A 22,232-nucleotide genomic window follows, 5' to 3' on the forward strand; every position below is an offset into this window, starting at 1 on the left:
AGACAGTGGAGCTGATCTATTGGGAGCTCACCAAGGCCAGCTGGACTGTGACTGAAAAAGCATGGGATAAAACTGGACTCTCTGAGCATGGCGAACAATGAGGGCTGATGAGAACCCAAGGACAATGGCACGGGGTTTTGAACCTACGTTATGTGCTGGCTTTGTGGGAGCCTAGCCAGTTTGGATGTTCACCTTCCTAACAATGCACGGAGGGGGGAGGACCTAGGACTTACCACAGGGCAGGGAAATCTGACTGCTCTTTGGGCTGGAGAGAGAGGGGGAGAGGAGTGGGGGGAGGGGGAGAAGGGTGGGAGGATGGGGAGGGAAATGGGAGGCTGGGAGGAAGAGGAAATTTGTTTTTTTTTTCTCTTTTCTCAATAAAAAAAAAAAGTTAAAAAAAAAAAGAAATATACCATCTAGGCAATCCCTTTTCCAGGCCAGTTTACCTTGTGCCAAGTTGTTAAAGAAGAGTAACCCTCGCAGGGTGTCCAATGGATCATTTTAAAGTGCATCTCTCTTCCTGACTCCGAGAGATCTGAAGGTCCCACCGCTGGTGAACACCTTGGTTATTCATGGAACAGAGGCGGAGTCCAGGTAGCTTCCAAGAGATGCCCGGGCAGCTGGGCACCAATTCGTTTCCAGACTGCTCCGGGTCACGTGGGAGGGCGCGGGAGCAGGAGCTCTGCCAGCTGAGGGGCGGGACCTGCCAGTTGAGGGGCAGGGCCGTGAGCGGAGCTTGGATTGAACATTCTGCAGCCCTGGTGCCCACTCCCAGCGCCTGCCTCCCGAGCCCGTGGCAATCGCGTGCTGCTCTTCATCATGCGGTGGCCGGGCAGCCAGGCGCTTCGGCACTTCTCCACCGGTCAGGTGAGTCCAACCAAAGCGAGCATCCACGTCCTGGTCTTGCTTTCCAGACCTCAGGGGCTTCAGGGTCAGCATGGCAGACGCTGGGGTGGGCAGTGATGCCCAGATCTTACAAGATGGGACCGCATCATTTTTCATATTGGGCGACTTCAGAGAAGACTGCTGCGGTATCCGGGATGGGGATTGTCAAGTGAGCCTTTGTCTCTTGCAGGGAATGAGTTGCAGACGAGGTTACTGAATGTGTCAGGTCTGGCTGGGATGACGAGCTGGGGAATGACAATGAGTAAAGGAACAGGAGCTAGCATCTGTTTTCTTCCGTTTTGCATTTCAACCGAGAGGTTCCCTGGCCCCGACGTGAACGGTATAAGATCGGGATGATGAATTAGAGTGAGCACTAGGCATCAGCCTTGCACGGTCTGTCAGATGCTACCGTGACTCAGGCAAGCTCAGCACTGCAAGCAGTGACTGCCTGGTGCTTCCCACCGAGTCGCAGCGGCCAGATTTCCAGGATCACCCAGCACTGCTGGAGTAGCCACGCTGGAACGTTGTTAAACTGTGGGAGTAAGGATCACCGGCCATGGCCCAGCCCTCAGGCTTGAGATTGCATCAGCGCTTCTAGAAACTGAATGGGAGCCGACACGTTGCAAATGGCTCAGCCTTCAGCACTTGGGTGGGCCTTGGGAGAAGAGCCTTTCTGAGCCTAGACGGTTCAGGCTGTTCAGGCCAAGGAAAGCGGTTATCCTGTGTACATAATCTCTTTTGTAAGCAGTACGTCCTAGCTGTGTTATAAAGGATTTTGCCCCATTTGTTTTTCTCTGACAGTGCCATATGTAAAACAAGTATAAGGCAGAATCTTGAATCGTGCTAAGAATTTGTCCCTGGTTTTCATTCATTTCAAAGTTTTCTGTCTCCTAGATAAACTCAAATGGTCAGAATTCATCTTGCTCCTTAGAATGAACTCTAGTGATTTCGGGGAAGAGTCACAGTTACCTGCCTGCCCGGGGCTTTTCATTGCTCAGCTGGGCTGCCCTTGGACCCTTCCTTAGCTTCTTCAACCACTCACAAGACAGCAAGGGGCTGTCACCTCACCGGCCATTGTCACCACCTGTCAGTGAGCTGCTGGAAAGCTGAAGGGAAGGAGTTTCGAAGGATGAGGATTTCCATGTAGAGTTACAGAAGTTTTCAGTAATAAAAACTGAACAGACCAGGTGACAGCAGAAATAGAAACAAGGCTGGGGGAAGCAGCAGGCTGTCCCAGGGGACCACTGTCCCCAGGGGTACATGTGGGAAGGTGGCCATGGAGAGAGCTTAGAATCAGGCAGAGTTCTGCATGGTCAAAAGGAAGATGGAGAAGAACTAGGGACATTTTACTCTAAAGATAATATAGATCACCTCCTTTGGACTTTGATCCGCTCCCTAAGAATTATTTTAAAATAAACACACACAGCTAATAAGAATACAAAATGGTACGACCACTTTAGAAGCTTGCCAGTTCCTTTTGCAAAATTTTTCAATCACATTTTTACTTGAGGCGGTGACATGCCGTAGCACACATGGAGAAGTCAGTGACTTGTTCTTTCCTTCCCTCTTGTTGGTCCCCAGGCTTGGCAGCAAGTGTCCCTACCAGACGAGCCTTCTTGCTGAGCCATTTGGTATAGTGCTAAATGATATCTCCACCACAGGATGCTGCCTCCGCTCTATCAGGTCTTTGTTTGTTTTCATGGTGTTAGGGATGGGGCCGGAGCCTCCCATGGGCAAAGCACACCCTGCACTCCTGAGTTATAGGCTAAGCTCCACACTTCTAGGTACCTGTTTACCCACAGGAAATAAAACCTGTGTGCAGATATTTATAGGGTGTTTCTATAACCATCCCTAATTGGAAAGATCATTCTCATCGGGTGATAGGATAAACAAAATGTAACAAAACCACGATATAATGGATTTTACCTTGCATGGGGAGAAAAGAACCACAGGAGTCCACACTGGGAATGAAACTCAAATATGTATGTTAAGCATATGAACCCCCCCCAAAGGTCTGGATAGTCACAGATCTGACGTTTTTGAAAGAGGATCTAGAGACAGAAGAAGTCACTGGATCTCAGGATCACTAGTCGGATGGAGCAAGTATTGGTGGCATAGGGAAATGGTAGCGAGTGCTGGAATGTCCGCTGGTGTGGCAGTGCCTATGTGTTCTGAATTCATAGGCATGAACACGAGTACATAAGAAAGGGTATGTCTGGTTGCATTTAATGAGTTTGTGTTAGTCTGTTTGCTGTGGCTATTACAAAATGCAGGAGGCTAGGAACTGTATAAAAAGAGATTTCTCTAGCTCTCAGTTCTAGAAGCCCAGGAGCATGGTACCAGTATCAGCTGGGCTCTGGAGAGGCCTCAGATAGATGACATTACAACAATGGGGACACACTGGAGAGTGGAGATGATGCATTCCCCTTTCCTGAAAGTCAGAAATGTTAGCTCTCTCTCTCTCTCTCTTTGTCTCTCTCTCTCTCTCTCTCTCTCTCTCTCTCTTTCTTCCCTCCCCCATGCTAAGCATCCCTCTTCAGGCATCACCTCCTGACAGGCCTCTGTGTTGACATTGACATCTTGAGTTGAAAAAAAAAAAAACTATGATTTTTTTTTTTTTGCGGCGGGCGTGGTGGGGTGTGTGACAGTAGTAAAGCATGCCTTTAATCCCAGCACTCAGGAGGCAGGGGCAGGTGGATCTCTGTGAGTTCGAGGCCAGCCTGGTCTACAGAGAGAGTTCCAGGACAGCCAGGGGCCAGGACAACAGGGGCCAGGACTACACAGAGAAACTCTGTCTGGGGTGACTGTGAGGAGGGAGGGGAGAAGGGGGAGACACAAACGTGTTGCAGGGTGCTTGGGAGCTGGCTCAGAGGATCAGAGCACTTGCTGCATTCACCGAGGATGGGAGTTGATTCCCAGCATCTGTGTGAGGGTCCATGCAGACTTCACAGCCAGTAGGGTGAAGAACAAAACTCTCATCAGTCTGATTTGGTAACCTGACCAAATCTAGGGCTTCTAGGGTCTGACACAGATCATTTGACTTCAGCCATGAGTAACCACGGCCCAGTTTTGGAGGAAAGCATTCAGATAACAATTAGCTCAGCCCTGTGAGTGAAATTGTTGACTTAGAAACAACTCTCAAGATGAGGTCTGGGAGACGAGTGAGGTAAACATAACGGCCGTGAGCCTCAGGACTTCCCGGCTCTAAGATGGCATAGAAATTACTTAGGCTGTAAAGTACAGTGACATCGCTCACAAAGATGAGTTTTATGGCCTAGAAGTAATGTTCAAGGGTTTTTTGGGGAAGCAGGGCAGCGGGGAGTCCGGGATAAACGAACAATATTCTGGGGAATACATGGGTAGCCTCTCCCAACATGTAGCACAGGATTACCAGGTTGTAAACCACATCCCCTCTTAACACCATTCCAGGAAAACAACTATGTATTTTGTTCCATGGAAGAGATAAGTTATGTGTTTAACTTTCTTGGCCTCTCCAGTGCTTTTCTGTGTACAAAAGGATTTTTTTTTTACCCTCTGCAAGTAGCCCTGTTCAGCAGCTCGCCACCAACTGTAACTCTGAGACCATCACAACACTCATGGCATAAACCCATGCAGTCACATACACATTAATAATGTGAAAATAACAACCCTTTGAAAAGCATTTTATTTTATTTTTTTAAAATTTATTTATTTATTATCTATAGAATATTCTGTCTGTGTATATGTCTGCAGGCCAGAAGAGGGCACCAGACATCATTACAGATGGTTGTGAGCCACCACGTGTTTGCCGGGAATTGAACTCAGGACCTTTGGAAGAGCAGGCAATGCTCTTAACCTCTGAGCCATCTCTCCAGACCCTGAAAAGCATTTTAAAAAGTGATGAGGGCTGGGGGTGTAGCTAGAGGCACTGGTCTGCCATGTATAGCAACTCAGCTTTGACCCCCAGCACTGAGAAAAAAAAATCAGAATGACAATGGATATGAATGCCTTCTTTATGTTATGATGCAATAAGGAAACCGAGTTGCACAAGCTTGTCGCTGATGTCTTAGATCGTGCGTAGGTTCACCTCTATCTGAAGCGTGACACGCTGCTCCTGCTCAGGTGAGAGCTTGTCACACTAGCCAGAGCCTTTGCACACTCCAAATGCATCCTGGGAGCACACTGAAAAGCAGCTGTTATTTTCCCTCTCTGCTCCATTTTCAAGCACGAGAGGCACACCTCGGAGCCGGCTCATGCCTCGACAGAGCTGCCTCAGAGATGGGCTAACCCGGGGAGGAATCCACAGCACCCTCCTGCCCACAGTCACTCAGGGATTCCCACTGTCTTCATAATATGGTAAAAAAAAAAAAAAAAAAAAAAAAAACTGGAATCGATAAAGCTCTCTGCCGCTCCTGTCTCGATTGCCGCTTGTCAGTACTCCATGGCTCCCCATTCTGGACGCTACCATTTCTTCATTTCCTTCTCCCGGGAACTCCCCCGGGGGTCTCAAGTAATCCTCCCTCCCAACTGATGAAGTCTCTGAGGACAGGGACCACTCTTTCTATGCATCTTGTAGTATGGGGTGGGGGGTCCGAAAGGGAAACGAGCACCGAGAACAAACGAGAGCATCTTCTTGGTGGATTCCGCCAGCACGGACAAGTCAGCACTCAGACTGTACTCGGAGACACAGAAGCAAGAAATATCTTAAGTTCAGTCTTCTGGAATCCTGCGAATTCACAAATAGACTTACAGTCCTGGAATCTGAGCGTTTCCCGGCATTAAAAACTCACGTTGGGCTTGGGTGTGTGTGGGGTGGCTCTGTAGTAAAATGCAAGCTTCAGGTTGAAGGCTGCGCGGTTGTTCACAGCATCAGAGAGGGGGATGGGGTGCGGAGTCACCCACCACGCTCAGAAAGCGGTCAGTGAATGCAACATGGTTGCTTTAGAGTCTTTCTCAGCTGATCTGGAACTGAACTCCAGCTAGCCAGATGACAGTCCAGTCAAATGTAGAAGCACACTGCATTGAAGGACGAGGACTCTTGACTTCTGTGTGCTTTGAAGTTGTCCACGCCCACCACACTTTGGTTGGTAATGTTGGTTGTCGAGCCAACGGTCTTGCACATGGTGAACAGATGCTCCCCCAGAGAGCTACGGCCTGGCCCCTCTATGCATTTTGAAAGCAGAGTTTCAGATGCCTTAAAATATCTGGCATTAACAATTGTGTGGGGCGAAGTTGAAATTTTTGTAAGGTGGCCAATGGGAAGATTCTGTTTCTGCCCTAATTATAGGATACAGAGTTCAAATAGTTATGGAGCATTTTTAATTTTTCTTGGTGTGTGTGTGTGTGTGTGTGTGTGTGTGTGTGTGTGTGTTTGCCAGAGGTCAACTCTGGTTTGTTCCTTGGGTACTCTTTACTTTGGTCTGTCTGTCTGTCTTTCTTGCTTGCTTGCTTTCTTTTCTTTTTCTTTCTTTTTCGAGATAGGATTTCTCTGTGTAACAGTCCTGGTTGTCCAGGAACTCACTTAGTAGACCAGGCTGACCTCAAACTCACTAGAACCACCTGCCTCTGCCTCCCAAGTGCTAGGATTAAAGGTATGTGCCACCACCACCTGGCTGGTTTTATTTCTTAATAAGTGTGTGCATGTGTGTCGTGTGTGTGTGTGTGTGTGTGTGTGTGTGTGTGTGTGTGTGTACCCATGGAGGTCAGAAGAGGATCCCCTGGAACTGGAGTTGCAGATGGTCCTGAGCCACCTAACACGGGAGCAGGGAATGGAATACAGGTCCCCTGGAGGAGCAGCAAGTGCTCTGAACGACCAAGCCAGCTCTTCAGTGCCCATTTACCTTGTTTTTGAGACAGGGTCTCTCATGGCCTGGAACTTGCCTATTCAGCTGGACTGGTGGGCTAGCAAGCTCTAGTAATCCCCCTGCTTCTGTTTCCTCCGCACTGAAATTACACATGCATGCCCCCATATCCAGCTTTTTCAGTATTAAATTTTTGAGCATTTCATACATGAGTACCTGGGTTTATAACACAGGTACTCCTCCTTCTCTCCCTCCAACTCTTCCCATGTGCCACTTCAACTATTATTGTTACATACATGTGTGTTTGTGTGTGTGTGTAAAACCTTCTGAGTCCATACATGTGTATGTGTGTAAAACCTTCTGAGTCCATACATGTATGTGTGTAAAAGTTTCTGAGTCCGTATGTGTGTGTATGCGTAAAACCTTCTGAGTCCATACGTGTGTGTGTGTGTGTGTGTGTGTGTGTGTGTGTGTTTGTGTGTGTGTGAAAACCCTCTGAGTCCATTTAGCATACATGCTTAGGGCTGGTCACTTGGGATTTGAGGTGCAGGCACTGTATTATAGTTGGGGTTAAGCATCCCATGGCCAGTTCTGCATTTTAACCAATCATGTGGTTTTCTATAGTTATCTCCATCCACTATGAATAAAAAGCTCCTTTGATGAGGGGCGAGAGCTACACTTATCTGTGGATACAAGGATGAGTATTTAGGATGCAGTTGGGACTCAGACTAGTTTAGTAAAGAGGCAGTGCTGTAGGGTCTTCTAAGGTCGACCACCTCACTAGCCATGGGGAGTTGGCTAGGTTTATCTTACCAACCATAAATTCCCTATTTAGAGGGTCTTAAGTCCTTGCCCAATCAAGTTGTTGGTTGCACCAAGATGTGAGCACAACCATTGCACCTTTTGGGATATCCTGCCATAATGATTGTTGTGTATGCAAATGTCACAGCTATTGTTGATTTTCTCCCCTGGCTGCTGGCAATGCCCCCTCTAGTGCTATAAAAGTTAGTACTCAGGGAAGGGGCTGTACCTGGAGGTTTCTCTCCCACCCGCCAGTTCCCAAATAAATACTCTGAGGATTAATATTAATTACAAACCGTTTAGCCAATGGCTTAGGCTTCTTACTGGCTAGCTCTACATATTTAAATGAACACATTTCTAATAATCCATGTGCTCTGTGACTTACCGGTAGTGTTCTGGCATCTTAATCCTCCGGTGGCTGCTAGCGTCTCTCTTGACTCTACCTTCTTTCTCCCTATATTTGGATTGTCTTTCCCACGTGGCTATATTCTGCCCTGCCATAGGCCGAAGTAGCTTTATTCATCAGCCAATAAAAGCAACACATATTCACAGCATACAGAAAGGTATCCTGTATCAAGAGGCGTTGCAGCCAAATCCAGCTTGATTTTTCTGAATCCTATATCTGAAGTACATGGCATTTTCAGCAATAAGGTCTGGCCTTCAGCTTCTGAGAGGCAATCAAGGGCACAGTAACAGTGTTGTTTTGGGAGTTTTTTGGACTCCCCGGAGCAACAACTTGACAGAAGGTTTCTCATGTCTGAAATGGTAGTTTTTGTTAGAGTCTAGTTTTCGAGAGCATTATTACCCCAATTGGCCAGCAGGACTGCAAGTCACTAAGTAACCCAGGCTGGTCTAGTACTAGCAACCCTCCAGTCACCATAGCCACCAGACTAATCGTTTTGTGTTGGAGGTCTTGGAACTTCTGGTCCTTGAGTCATCTTACGACGTTTCCCGCTATCTGTCATCCAGTGTTTTCTGCCCACGATGTCAGCTGCCACCATTACCACATTCTTTCACAGGTCTATTTCAAAAACAAGCTGAAGTTGGCGCTTATTGGCCAGAGCCTCCTCGGAAAGGAAGTCTACAGCCACCTCCAGAAAGAGGGCCACCGAGTAGTGGGGGTGTTCACAGTTCCAGACAAGGATGGGAAGGCTGACCCTCTAGTACACCTGGGAACACTGGGTCAAACCCTCCTGCCGTGGCTCCTGGAAATGACCTAGTATGGATATATAGAGGGCTGACATACATACACAGATACACACATACACACACACACACACACACACACACACACACACACACAACATATACACACACCAAATGAATGAATAAAAATGTAATGAAAGAGCCAGGCGGTGGTGGCACACGCCTTTAATCCCAGCACTCGGGAGGCAGAGGCAGGCGGATCTTTGTGAGTTCAAGGCCAGCCTGGTCTACAAGAGCTAGTTCCAGGACAGGAACCAAAAAGCTACAGAGAAACCCTGTCTTGAAAATCCCAAAAAAAAAAAAAGTAATGAAAGTCAGTATCTGAAAATATGATCTACTCATCAGCCTCTGAACGCATTATGCTTTTTTTGTTTTGTTTTTTTTTTTTCAAGACAGGGTTTCTCTGTGGTTTTGGAGCCTGTCCTGGAACTAGCTCTTGTAGACCAGGCTGGTCTCGAACTCACAGAGAGCCACCTGCCTCTGCCTCCCAAGTGCTGGGATTAAAGGCGTGCGCCACCACCGCCTGGCTGCATTATGCTTTTAACATAGATGCGTGCCAACACATAGATGATGCACGCCCCTCTAGAAAGACAGACGGGCCTGATACAAACAACATCCAACTCTAGTCACGGTCCAAGTTCCCCTCTGTGACGCTTAACCTGTCAAAGTTTTGTGAAACTGTGATATTACCGTGTGGGAATAGAAGAACATGACCTGAAAAAAAAAAACTTTTCATTTATTTATTTATTTATTTATTTTTATTTATTTATTTATTTTGTGCTCAGCTTTGGCTGCAGAGAAAGATGGGATCCCTGTGTTCAAGTTCCCTAGATGGAGAGTCAAGGGTAAAACCATCAAGGAGGTGGTGAAAGCCTACCAGTTAGTGGGCGCCGAGTTCAACGTGCTCCCCTTCTGCACACAGTTCATCCCCATGGATGTCATTGACAGCCCAAAGCATGGCTCCATCATCTACCACCCTTCCCTCCTTCCCAGGCACAGGGGCACTTCTGCCATCAACTGGTGAGACTTGGAATAGCAGGAATGGTGGCTGTTCCCACACGCTGTGTTATGTATTTCCTACATGATGCAGACACTGGGGGAGCTTGGGGCTGGAAAGATGGCTTAGTCAGCAAAGCGCTGTGTAGACAGACGTTTCTATCCCACCCGTCCTGAAATCATTCAGTCCCAAATAAACACACAGAGGCTTATACCAATTATAAACTATTTGGCCTATTGTTCAAGCTTATTTCTAACTACTTCTTACGACTTAAATTAACCCATGTTCAGCCGTGTGACTTGGTACGTTTTCTCAGCGAGGCATTATGCTTCTGTGGTCAGATGAATGAGATCAGTTTGATCATGCTGGCTTACGGCAGGACTTCTTTGCACTTTTGACATCTACTTTAACGGTCTTCACAGTGTGTGATGCTCTCGGAAAATTTTTCCCTTTTTACACAAAGGATCTCAAGTACATTTAGGAAGATGTGTGTCACTTTAATCTGCCTTCTTTATCATCCATCCCCTTCCTTTGACTCAAAGTTCCTCAAGAGATGGTCCAACATCCTCATATCTGTGTCGAGCACAGCTCCTGGCACTCCCTAAGCTCCTAACACCACAGCACCCCATGCTGAGGCTGAACTGGGTCTCCCCACCATGTCCACCTTCATTCTCATATCTGCCACCTTCCTGATAAGCTTGGCATTAGCTATCGAGTATATAAAAACATCGACGTGTGGATTAAATGGCTGGAAAAAAAAAGGAAAATACTTGTTTAAAAGTTGATGCCAGGAATTCATTTTCTTTTGGTCTTATAAATAATAGTAGTAGATACCTTTGCATTTGAATCTTTTCTTTTTCATTTTGAATTATTTCTATATGCAGAATCATTGGGAAAGAGCATATAAGTATTTTCAAGGCGCCTGGCAGTGTAATGCTAATTCCTCAATATTTCTGAAAACATTTAGCGCTTGCTTACTCGATCACTCAGAGAAATACAGATGATTCAGAGAAGGGGTTAAGGCTGGGGAGACAGCTCAGAAGTTAAGATCACTTGCAGCTGTTACAGATGTCCAGAGTTTGGTTCCAGCACCCACATCAGGTAGCTCTCAGCAGCCTGTGGCTTCAATCCCAGGGGATCTGATGTCCTCTTCTGGCCTCTGTGGTCATCTGCACAGACATGGCATGCACTCAGAGACATATGCATAAAAATTAGAATAAATCTAAAAAGACGATTTAGGGCACTGCTGAACAGACAGTTTGCAACCTCTCTGTGTGTGCCTGTGCTCTGATATCAGCATTAGGCGTTTCCCACATATACTGCATATTGTTTGCATTATAAGCCACTATAGAGATAAGTATTTCTCTCAGTCTAGGCTGTATACAGCACGCAGTATGAACAGCTGATTTTATCAACTGACTTTTACTACAGTTTATGCAGCCAGCCTAGAGCTAATTCTAACCTTGAGTGACATTTTACTCTACGATGCAGCCTAAATCAACCACCGGTTTTCCTCTGCACGTTGTGGTGGGTGCCCTCTGTTTTAGTCTCCACTCTGTTCTAACACATGACCAAGCAGGACGTAGGAAGGACAGGCAGGGATGGAAATTACTCAGTCCCAAAGAAGAGGAAAACTGCCAGGGGTGGCAGTAAGGCCGGATTCTGAAGCCTTTTAAGAGGCACCACCAGCCGTTACTGCAAGACATAATGCGAATGCATGGACAGCGACCGTGGGGGGTCGCCTGCTGTACCAGCCTTTACTGCAAGACATAATGCGAATGCATGGACAGCGACCGTGGGGGGTCGCCTGCTGTACCAGCCATTACTGCAATACACAATGCGGATGCATGGACAGCAACCGTGGGGGGATTGCCTGCTGTGAGCTCTGTTATCAACTTCTCGGGCCACTCACTCACTACCTGTTTTTTTCATTGCAATTCCCCTTTCCTTTAACATGACGTATTAATTCTTGACTTGACACAAGCAACCACCATTTTAAGTTGAAACCTCTTCTTTTCGCAGGACTCTGATCTCGGGAGATAAGCAAGCTGGGTTTTCTGTTTTCTGGGCAGATGATGGTTTAGATACAGGACCTATCCTTCTTCAGAGAGCATGTGACGTCAAACCCAATGACACAGTGGATGCCCTTTATAACCGGTTCCTTTTTCCCGAGGGAATCAAGGCCATGGTCAGTATAATTACACCACCAACACCAACATAGGAAACCTCTAAGGCTAGAGGGCTGTTTTTTTTTTTTCGTTGAGAGTTTGCTAAGCCGGGCATGCAGGCACACGCTTGTGACCCTTGGTGGCTCACGCTTGTAGTGTCAGTGTGAGCTTGAAACTCACTCTGTGATGCTGACAAGAAAGAAAGGGGACGGACGGGACGACAGCCAAAGTGTCCCATCCTTTTTGTTAAATACCTGAATCGTCAACCCTGTAGATAATGGCTGATTATAAGGAAGTATAAAGAATCTTTCAGTTTTTTTTTTATCTGAGTAACAGACTTACTGTAAAGGTGTTTTACTTAGTCTACATAACAGAGTGAAATATGATGATTGATTTAATCATTCAGATGTGCTCAGGATGGAGGAGAAAAACTCCGAGCATACATATTGCCCATGAAGTAAAATATTTTGTCCATAAACATATCCAGAGATTCAGCAAGTCATTTGGTCATCCTCTCCCGCCCCCCCCCAACCAGAATTTGGTAGGGAAAGCAGCCAGGTTCTACTAAGTCACCACTGATGTGAGGGATAATTGAGCCCTTTGTTTATGTCACTTAGTGATCAATTCAGACGGTCCTTGGTGTTACAGAGACTCATCTGCAATTCCTGTTCTACCACTTACACATGATGCTTTGAACAGACAGCCAGCGCCTCAGCCTCTATGGCCTTGGTTCCTTCCTATGTAGATTGTGGAAAACACTATCTGGCTTGTAGAAGTATTCTCAAAGTTAAACAACATCATTCATGTAAAGAACCTAGCTCACGGCAGGTGCTCAAAACAGAACATAATAATCCAAACAGCACACAGGCACACGGGGACGTCCCAGTGAAGTGTCAGGAAAGAGAATATAGACACACCCCAAAGAAGTGAAGTCACGGTGGCGAGCATCACCATGACAACACAACAGCCCATTTCCTCCCGCCCTTGCCCTCCCGTCTTTCTGGGTGGAACTTGAGGCCTTGCAGATGCTAAGCATGAGCTTTGCCCCTGAGCTCCACCTCCAGCTCCAACAAGAGTCCATGCTTCAATGCAGGTTGATCTTGAGAGTGGGCACGCCTAGTGGGCACGACATCCTTCCAGGCATGTCGAACCTTTCGCTGTTGTGAAATGACACTGAGATCTACAAAGTTCACACTCAAAAGATGTGCAGTTGTATTAGCAAAAAAGAAAAAAGAAATCAGCCAGATAGGGTGACGCATGCCTTTACTGCCAGCACCGGGGAGGCTGAGGCAAGAGGATCTCTGAGATCAAAGCCAGCCTGGTTACAGAGAGGGTTCCAGGACAGTCAGAACCACACAGAAAAACCTTTCTCAAAAACAAACAAACACACAAAAAACCCCAAAACTTTTGATGCTTTAAGCTAGTTTATGTATGAAGTCGTGTTTGGTGGCATTCATAACTATCCCTAGCCAAATGTGGCTGGACCTAGAGTTAGTTCTCTGGCTCTTCCTGAAACTCCACAGCTTCCTCATTTGCAAACCAGGAAAGTGGTACACACCTGTCAGATACCTGTGATGTCTCCAGGGGGTAACTTACATAAGTAGCCATATGTGTGCCATGGAGGGCAGCTGTCATCACAGCCTGGCTGACTTCTGAGCAGTTCTATGCAGTCAGTCTGTTGGACACAGATTTCCATGCCTTTGTGGATGACGGGGATGTAACACCAGTGATGCTCTCGGCTTTAGGTAGAAGCCGTGCAACTCATAGCTGATGGAAAAGCTCCTCGTGTTCCCCAGCCAGAAGAGGGGGCGACATACGAAGGGATCCAGAGGAAGGAAAATGCCAAGGTACCTACATCAATAACGCACAGCCAGGTCACAGCCCTCTGCCTTTGAGAAGTTCCCAGTATACCATTTCCTGGCCTCCAAGCCAGCTGACCCTACGTGTCCCCATGCCTGTCCCTGATGGAGAAAAAGGTTAGCTAGCCCTTACAGTCTTTATTGTGCCCACCTAGATTTCTTGGGACCAGCCTGCTGAAGTTTTGCATAACTGGATTCTAGGTCATGATAAGGTCCCTGGAGCCTGGGCAGAGATAAATGGTCAGGTATGCGTTCACGGGATACATTTCCCCCATACAAGCTCGCTCTCTCTCTCTCTCTCTCTCTCTCTCTCTCTCTCTCTCTCTCGTCTGTACTACTGGCATTTAAACCCAAGCCTCGCTCTGTGACGAAGGTTAAATGAGTTAATACATGTCCATTTCCTGATATGCAGGAAATACTCAATACATATAATCATTAGAGCTTAATAAATAACGAAATTTATAGAATGATTTTTTTTTTTTTTAGTTTTTTGAGACAGGGTTGCTCTGTGGTTTTGGAGCCTGTCCTGGAACTAGCTCTTGTAGACCAGGCTGGTCTCGAACTCACAGAGATCCACCTGCCTCTGCCTCCCGAAGGCTGGGATTAAAGGCGTGTGCCACCACCGCCTGGCTAGAATGATAATTTAAAAAAAAAAATCAGTGTCCTTTGCACTTGGTCACCATCCTTTTCTAGTCTTGTTTTCTTGAACTGATCCCCAGAACATCCTGCACAGCTCACCTCTCATCACCCTGCACTGGAAGGGTCCCCATGTTCCTGAGGGCTTAGTTGTAGAGTGACTGCCTAGCATATATGAAGCCCTTGAGTTCAGCCCTGTCTTAGTTAGGGAGATATTGTTGTGATAAAACATCGAGCAAAAGGAACCTGGGGAGGAAAGGGTTTATTTCATCTTACACCTCCAGGAACCGGTCCATCACTGAGGGCCAGGGCAGGAACCTGGAGGCAGGAGTTGAAGCAGAGGCCATGGAGGAGTGCTGCTGACCAGCTTGTTCCTCATGGATTACTCAGCCTGCTTTCTTATAGAACCCAGGACCACACACCCAGGGGTGGCGTGGTCCCTCCCATGGCATCATCAATTAAGAAAATGCCCCATCTCCCAAGTGCCCAACATGAGGTTCCCAGTTAGTTCCTTGGGTAGCTGAGGATTGGGAACCTGAAATGACCCTATCCGAGAGCAATACTGACGAATATCTTGCATATCATCATAGAACCTTCATCTGGTGATGGATGGAGACAGAGACAGAGACCCACACTGGAGCACTGGACTGAGCTCCCAAGGTCCCAATGAGGAGCAGAAGGAGGGAGAACATGAGCAAAGAAGTCGGGACCACGAGGCGTGCACCCACCCACTGAGACAGTGGAGCTGATCTACTGGGAGCTCACCAAGGCCAGCTGGACTGTGACTGAAAAAGCATGGGATAAAGCCAGACTCTCTGAACATGGCGAACAATGAGGGCTGATGAGACGCCAAGGACAATGGCACGGGGTTTTGATCCTACTTAATGTGCTGGCTTTGTGGAAGCCTAGCCAGTTTGAATGTTCACCTTCCTAGATATGGACGGAGGGGGGAGGACCTAGGACTTGCCACAGGGCAGGGAACCTGGACTGCTCTGTGGACTGGAGAGGGAGGGGGAGAGGAGTGGGGGGAGGGGTAGAAGGGTGGGAGGAGGGGGAGAAGGGTGGGAGGAGGGGGAGGGAGATGGGAGGCTGGGAGGAGGTGGAAACTTGTTTTTTGTTTATGTTTTTTTTCTTCTTTTCTTAATAAAAAAATTATTAAAAAAAAAAAAAAAAAAAAAAAAAAAAAAAAAAAAAAAGAAAATGCCCCATGACCATGGGAGAGGGGAGAAGGGAGGGGACCAGAGAAAATTATATAGCTCAATAAAAACAAAAAAATAAAAATAAAAATTTCCCCAGATATACCTGTAGGCCAATCTGATGGAGACATTTCCTCAATTGAGGTTCCTCTTCTCAAATAACTCTAGCTTGTGCCAAGTTAACAAACAAATAAACAAAAGAGAACCAGGACAGTCCCCAGGACTACAGGCCACCCCCAGGGCCAACACCATGCGTGCACACACACATACACATACACACACATCTTTATGATAAAAAGGCTCCACTTTTTCTCTTTTAATCTCAGTCAGTTTGAATGACACACCATATCACCTGGTTGTGCAACTGTTTGAACCTTTTCCTTGTATGTGTATATATGTGCTCCTGTGTGTGTGTGTGCATGTGTGAGGGAGTATAGCATGTGAGGCCATATATGTGTGGGAACATGTGCATACATGTGCATAAGTGTGTCTGGAGGGCAGAGACTGGTGTTGATTTCCTCTCTGCTTTGGTTTTGAGATATTTTCTCACTGAGCCTGGAACTCAGCAACGGGCTAGACCGGCTGGCCACTGAGCCTCTGGGATCCTCCAGTCTCTGCCTCCCCAGCACTGGGATTGCAGGCCAGCACGATCACACCCCGCTTTTTACCTGGGTGTCAAACTCAGGTCCTCAAGCTTATGCAGCAAGTGCTTGTATAAACAGAGACTGCTTTTACGTTTTCCAGCCGCCCAGAACCAAATAATAACCCAGAAACTGTATTAATTACAACACTGTTTGGCCAATAACTTAGGCATATTCCTAGCTAGCTTTTACATCTTAAATTAACCTATTTCTATTATTTTATATTTTACCGCAAGGCTTGTGGTTGTTACTTCTTGCTTCTTGGGTAGCTACACAGCATCTCCCTAACTCTGCCTACTCTTTCTCTCTCTCTTTGGATTTCCTGCCTGGCTATATTCTGCCCCACCATAGGCCAAAGCAGCTTCTTTATTAACCAAGGGTAATAAAACATATTCATAGCATACAGAGGGGAATCCCACATCACACTTGAGCAGCTGAGAATTTCCCCAGCCCCCATCTTTAAGACTTTAAAAAATTATTTATTCATTTTACTTGTACATATGTGCATGCCTGAGTGTGTGTGTGTGTATACCACTTGCGTGTAGCAGCCCTCAGAGCCAGAAGGCATTGGATGCCCTAGAACTGGAGTTACGGTGGTTGTTAAGGGGTCACATGGGTGCTAACAGGCACTCTTGACCCTCGAGCTTCTCTCCAGGCATCTCTGAGACTTTGACCACACATTTGCAGAGATTCTCATTTGTCCCCTTTCTACCGATGCTTGGTTCATAAACACACACGACAAAACCATGTCTCAACGTTACTACACAAATCTGAACTTCGGTGTTTGCACACACACACACACACACACACACACACACACACACACTGGGCAGTGGCTTTACCTCCCGAGTTCACAGGGTTTGATGTCTTCCTCAGATGGTGACATTCTATGGTTCATCGTTATTAACTAGCTCTGTGCCTGCTGGAGAGCCATTGGACATTAGAGGATCCGAGAAGCCTGGCCTTGTTACCAAAAATGGACTTGTTCTTTTTGGTAACGATGGAAAAGCAGTGAGTGTACAAAGTCACTTTTTCTGCCTTCCTTCTATAATCATAGCTCACAGGGGATAACTCCTCCAGCTTTCACTGGGAGGTGGGAGGGTCACGGTGTGTGCCCTGCCTCCCGAGATGAGAGACCTTTGCATGCCCAAGGACAAGGTTCCTCAGGAAGACCCCATGGACCCTCACCTCTGCTCTTCCACCTGATGGCTTGGGAAGGATAGTTTCCCCTGCTGGTTCTCAGATTCCCTATCTATAAAGCAAGGAGAGATCCATATTTATCTCCCCCTGTCAGAGATTGAGATGATCCAGTGAAACACAAGTGGCCTCTTCCATTGTCCACTACTGTCCCCTCCCCAAGCCAGCCCCACCCATGTGGCTATCTCTGGGCCTTCTGGACAAGTTCCCATTAAAAGTATAAAAGGATATTTGTAGTTTACAGAGCTGTCCCCGCTTAACCATAAATATCGTTAGTTATCATTAAGGATAAATGGATTGTTAATGTTACAACATTTTAGTGCCAGCTACTGCTGGGTCTTTTTTATTTGTTTGTTTGGTTTTTGTTTTGTTTTGCTTTTGTCTTTCAAGACAGGGTTTCTTTGTGTGGCCCTGGCTGTCCTAGAACTAGCTCTGTAGACCAGGCTGTCCTCAGATTCACAGAGATTCACCTGCCTCTGCTTCCTGAATGCCGGGATTAAAGGCGTGTGCCACCACCTGGTCACTGGTAGATCTTAAACCAGCTCTGCTATTTACTACCCGGGTGACACTAGAGAATGAATTTCACTAAGCCTCCACTTCCGCAATAGCAAAGCAGGCACAACAGCATTCATCTCCGTCAGATCCCAGCACATGTGTCCACAGTGCACCACAATGACTGTGTGCTGGCAGCGGTGGAGTGTAGCATCCTGTAGGAGTCTTTGGTCCAGGCATCTGTAACCGCAATGCGAGTTTTCCATAGGTGTACCATTTATCCATTTTGAGATGCATCTGGCCCTAGAATTGACTCTATCCTTTTTTCCTGCCTCCATTAAGATGTCATTTGAGTCCTCTTAGACACAGGGAAGTAGTTCAACCATATGTTTGTATTATCCAAACAAGCTGGTTTCCACACCCATCTAACACATTAGACTCCGCCTCCCAAAAGCCTCCCTCTCAGAAGGTCCAGATGCTCAGCTCTTTCTCCTGCTGTCTCGTAGCTGGTAGTGAGAAATCTGCAGTTTGAGGATGGGAAGATGATCCCTGCCTCCCAGTACTTCTCGTCGGGTGAGACCTCAGTGGTAGAACTCACAGCCGAGGAGATGAAGGTGGCAGAGACCATCAAGGTGAACGTGCATTGTCCATAATGAGACTCTTACCTGAGGAAAAAAGAGACCTGTTTGTAGCTGGTGTAATTATCCTTAGTGCAGTAGAAGCGTGACTTTTTCTCCTGGGATATGGAGGACAAAGGTCGAACCATTCAGAAACCCAGGCTGGAGGTCATTTTACGCTAACGAGGACAAAACCTCACCTATAATTGCATGTCGTTTTTCACGGGACGAGACTGGTGGGGTGGAATGCTCCCGTTCTGTCATGTTTACTGGGCATCTGGGGCGAACAATACCTCCACGTTGCATCTTCATGTAAAGGTCAAAGAGGTCTCTGCCCCGGCATTCCATACGGTCCTTCTTCATGAAAGTGGCCCTTTCTGTGCAGGTTATCTGGGCTCGGATTTTAAGCAACGTCCCTGTGATTGAAGACTCCACAGACTTCTTTAAATCTGGAGCCAGCTCAATGGATGTTGTGAGGTAAAGGCACTACCTCTGTGAGTACGCACGCATGCGTGCACACACATACATTTCCCTGGGAACGTGTCCATCATACTTCCCTCTTCTTTGTGGTTTTTGTTGTTGTTTCCATGGCCACACTCACAGGTCTGGTTATTTATTGGTTGCTAACCAGACTGTTTTCACGTTTCTTTCATGATTCGAATTGTTTGCTATTTTAAAAAAATATATTATTTTTTGTTTATGTGTATGTGTACATGTGTGAGAGTGAGAGAGAGAAAGAGAGAGGGAGAGAGTGAATGCCAGTGTCAGTGTGTGCAGGTACCCAGAGAGTCCAGAAGAAGGCATTGGTCCTCTGAAGCTGGAGTTACAGGCAGTTATGAACTGTTCAAATGGTGCGGAAACCAAACCGGTCCTCTGCAGGAGGATGTGCCCTTCACTGCTGAGTCTCACTGTAGCCCCAGGACACTAATTCTTACACCTTACCTGCCCGTGTCCCAATATGACCGTTTCCCACTCTCTCCACTCCCAACACCTCTCTCTTATTCACAGAGTAACCAAAAAAGTATTCATTTCATGAGCATGTGACATCATCAAAGTCAAGAGGATTGGGCCTATAAACTATAATTTCGTGAGTTCTGAGGAAATTCTGATTAGCTTGGTAAGGATTCCAAGACCGTACTGTAGTTATTGTTGTCTACTGCTGACAAGATGCCTGCAGGAATTGCCCATCTCCTGTTGGTCTAACTTGATCATTCATTATTATCTTTATAAAAATCATGTATGTATTTGTGTTAGTGCACTGGGCAACCACATGCCATGTGGAAGTAGGAGAAAACCAGTGGGAGTCTGTTCTTGCCCTCTACCATTTGGGGTTTTGGGGTCAAACTCTTGGTTTATTGGTAAGAGCTTCTGTCTACTTTATCTTGCTAGCTCTGTTATGAACAATTTACAAGGTATGTCAGCTTCTTCAGGGAATAAATTATTAGAGGACTCTAAATAGCAGGCTTTCCACACTGGACTTGGTGGACCTTTCCCACTTAAGAAAGACTGATGAACAACAGCAGTTCCATGGAGAAGCGGAAGTGACAGAGAAGTACTTGTGAATGACACTGGCCTTCAGGGGTGCTATCTGCAAGGACTTGTGAATGACACTGGTCTTCTAGGGGTGCTATCTCGTACTTAAGTTAGACATGTAAGACAAACAAATTATTCTTATAGATAGTCTACAGAAAATATTCTCTACTTCATTCAGGTATCACGATCTTTCCAATTAGAAAGTTGCCTCTTTTTTTTTTTCTCATTTTCTGAGTTCATTTGAAAGGTTCAGACTTCTGTGCTCCTAACTATCCGCTGTAGCTAAAACATCTTTCCTTAACTTCCTAACTTACAGCTGCGGGTAAACTTAAAAGCAACAGAACTGTTCTCCAGACTGATTTGTGATTTTCTCATGCCACATTATATTTTAAATTTATGTTTATCTTATGTCTCTGTGCGTGCATGTGTGCATGTTTGTCTTACATGCATCACATGCAAGCAGCCCACAGAGGCCTGAAAGGGACTGAGTTACAGATGGTTGTGAACTGCCCTATGAGGGTGATGGGCATTGCACCCAGGTCCTCTGTGAGAGCAGAAAGTGTGTCTCTCCAGGATGTCCCCCATCTTATCATCATGGCATCTGTACCTGCCACGTGGACAATCTTGTATGATGCAAACAGGACTCATTCTTAAATCATTTGACCAAAATTAGCGAAAAGGCTGTGAGACTCTAACGTGAGCTGGTTCTCACTTTAAGGCTGGTGGAAGAGATCAGACAGAAGTGTGGTGGCCTTCAACTGCAGAACGAAGACGTCTACATGGCCACCAAGTTCGAAGATTTCATCCAGAAGGTCGTGCGGAAACTGAGAGGAGAGGACGAAGAGGTGGAGCTGGTGGTGGATTATGTAAGTGTCTCGTTGATGCTCAACTCCAAACACTTCCAATCCACTGCTACAGAGAGCATGCATATCTGCATTTATACTGATGGCCTTTAGGACTAGTTGTATTGAGATTCTATTCAGGTGTCACACAATTTACCCAGTTAAATTAGCCATTTGGTGATTTTTAGAACATTCACACATTTTGCAATCATCATTAACACTGCTATCTTATTTTGGAATATTTTTATCACTCCACAAGGAAAGACTGGACCCATTGGTGACCATCTTATGCTTCTCTGCTCACCTACTCTGTATCCAGGCCCTCAGAAACCACAGTTTCTTCTCTGTGTCTATGGATTTGCCATAAAGTAAATATTTTATATAGGTATATGTGGGCAGCATGTGGCCTTTTGTATCTGTTCTCTTCCACCTGACACCTGCTCAAGGTGCACCCGGTAGCAGTTATCATCACTTCAACTTTCTTTCTGGCCAATATTATCTCACTGTGTGCAGGTACACTTCCTTTTTAAAATTCATGCTCTCTTTTTATAAATCTATTCGTCAGACTACATGTGTTTAGACCATTTCCCTTGGGCAGCCGTTATTATTATACTGATATAAAACTTCAAGGCGTATGCTTTGACGTGAACACACATCTTCAGTTCTTTTGGGTGCCGTGCTGAGAGTGGAGCAGGGGACTCAGACTGTAACCCTGTGTTTAATCTTTTGAGGAATTGCCAACAGCAGTCATATCATCTAGGAATCCCGCCATCAGTGTAATGGAGAGATCTCACTTCTCCGAGCCCTTTCTCAAGCTCCATCGCTTGCCTCTCTCTCTTTACTTTCTCCACAGGTGTGTGAGAAAGCACCCCAGTATAATTTGGATTTTACACTCGCTAATGGACAGTAATATTAAGCATCTTTTCAAGTATTTGCTGTGCATTTGTTTATTTTTCTTTGTGAAAATGCTTATTCAAATCTTTGTCCATTTAAAAAATTGGCTTTTTTGATTTTTTAGAGTCAAAGTCCTCTGTCAATTCTGGACACTCAATTCTTATCACATAGGAATTTGTGAATATTTTCTTTTACCCTATGAATGGGTTCTCTCTCTCTCTCTCTCTCTCTCTCTCTCTCTCTCTCTCTCTGTGTGTGTGTGTGTGTGTGTGTGTGTGTGTGTGTGCGTGCACGCTGATTTGTTTTTTCCCTTTCTTGGTAACATCCTTTGACACAAAACAAACTTTTCTTCCAAGACAGGATCTCACTATGTAGCTCTGGCTGTCCTATAACTCGCTCTGTAAACCAGGCTAGCATCAAAATCACAGAGATCCACCTGCTTCTGCTTCCTAAGAGGAACTCCATTCAGTGCAGATGTTTATTTTTGT

The 22,232-nt window shown here is 46.1% G+C and overlaps 1 pseudogene; it reads left to right on the forward strand.

Moving 5' to 3' along the window:
* The first annotated feature begins 819 nt into the window (after nt 1–819).
* Nucleotides 820–22,232, forward strand: part of LOC121443797 — a 44,643-nt pseudogene continuing 23,230 nt past the window's right edge.

This window comes from Microtus oregoni, unplaced genomic scaffold, assembly GCF_018167655.1.
Source record: "Microtus oregoni isolate MIOR12 unplaced genomic scaffold, Mior012 000113F_000, whole genome shotgun sequence".
Lineage (NCBI taxonomy): Eukaryota > Metazoa > Chordata > Mammalia > Rodentia > Cricetidae > Microtus > Microtus oregoni.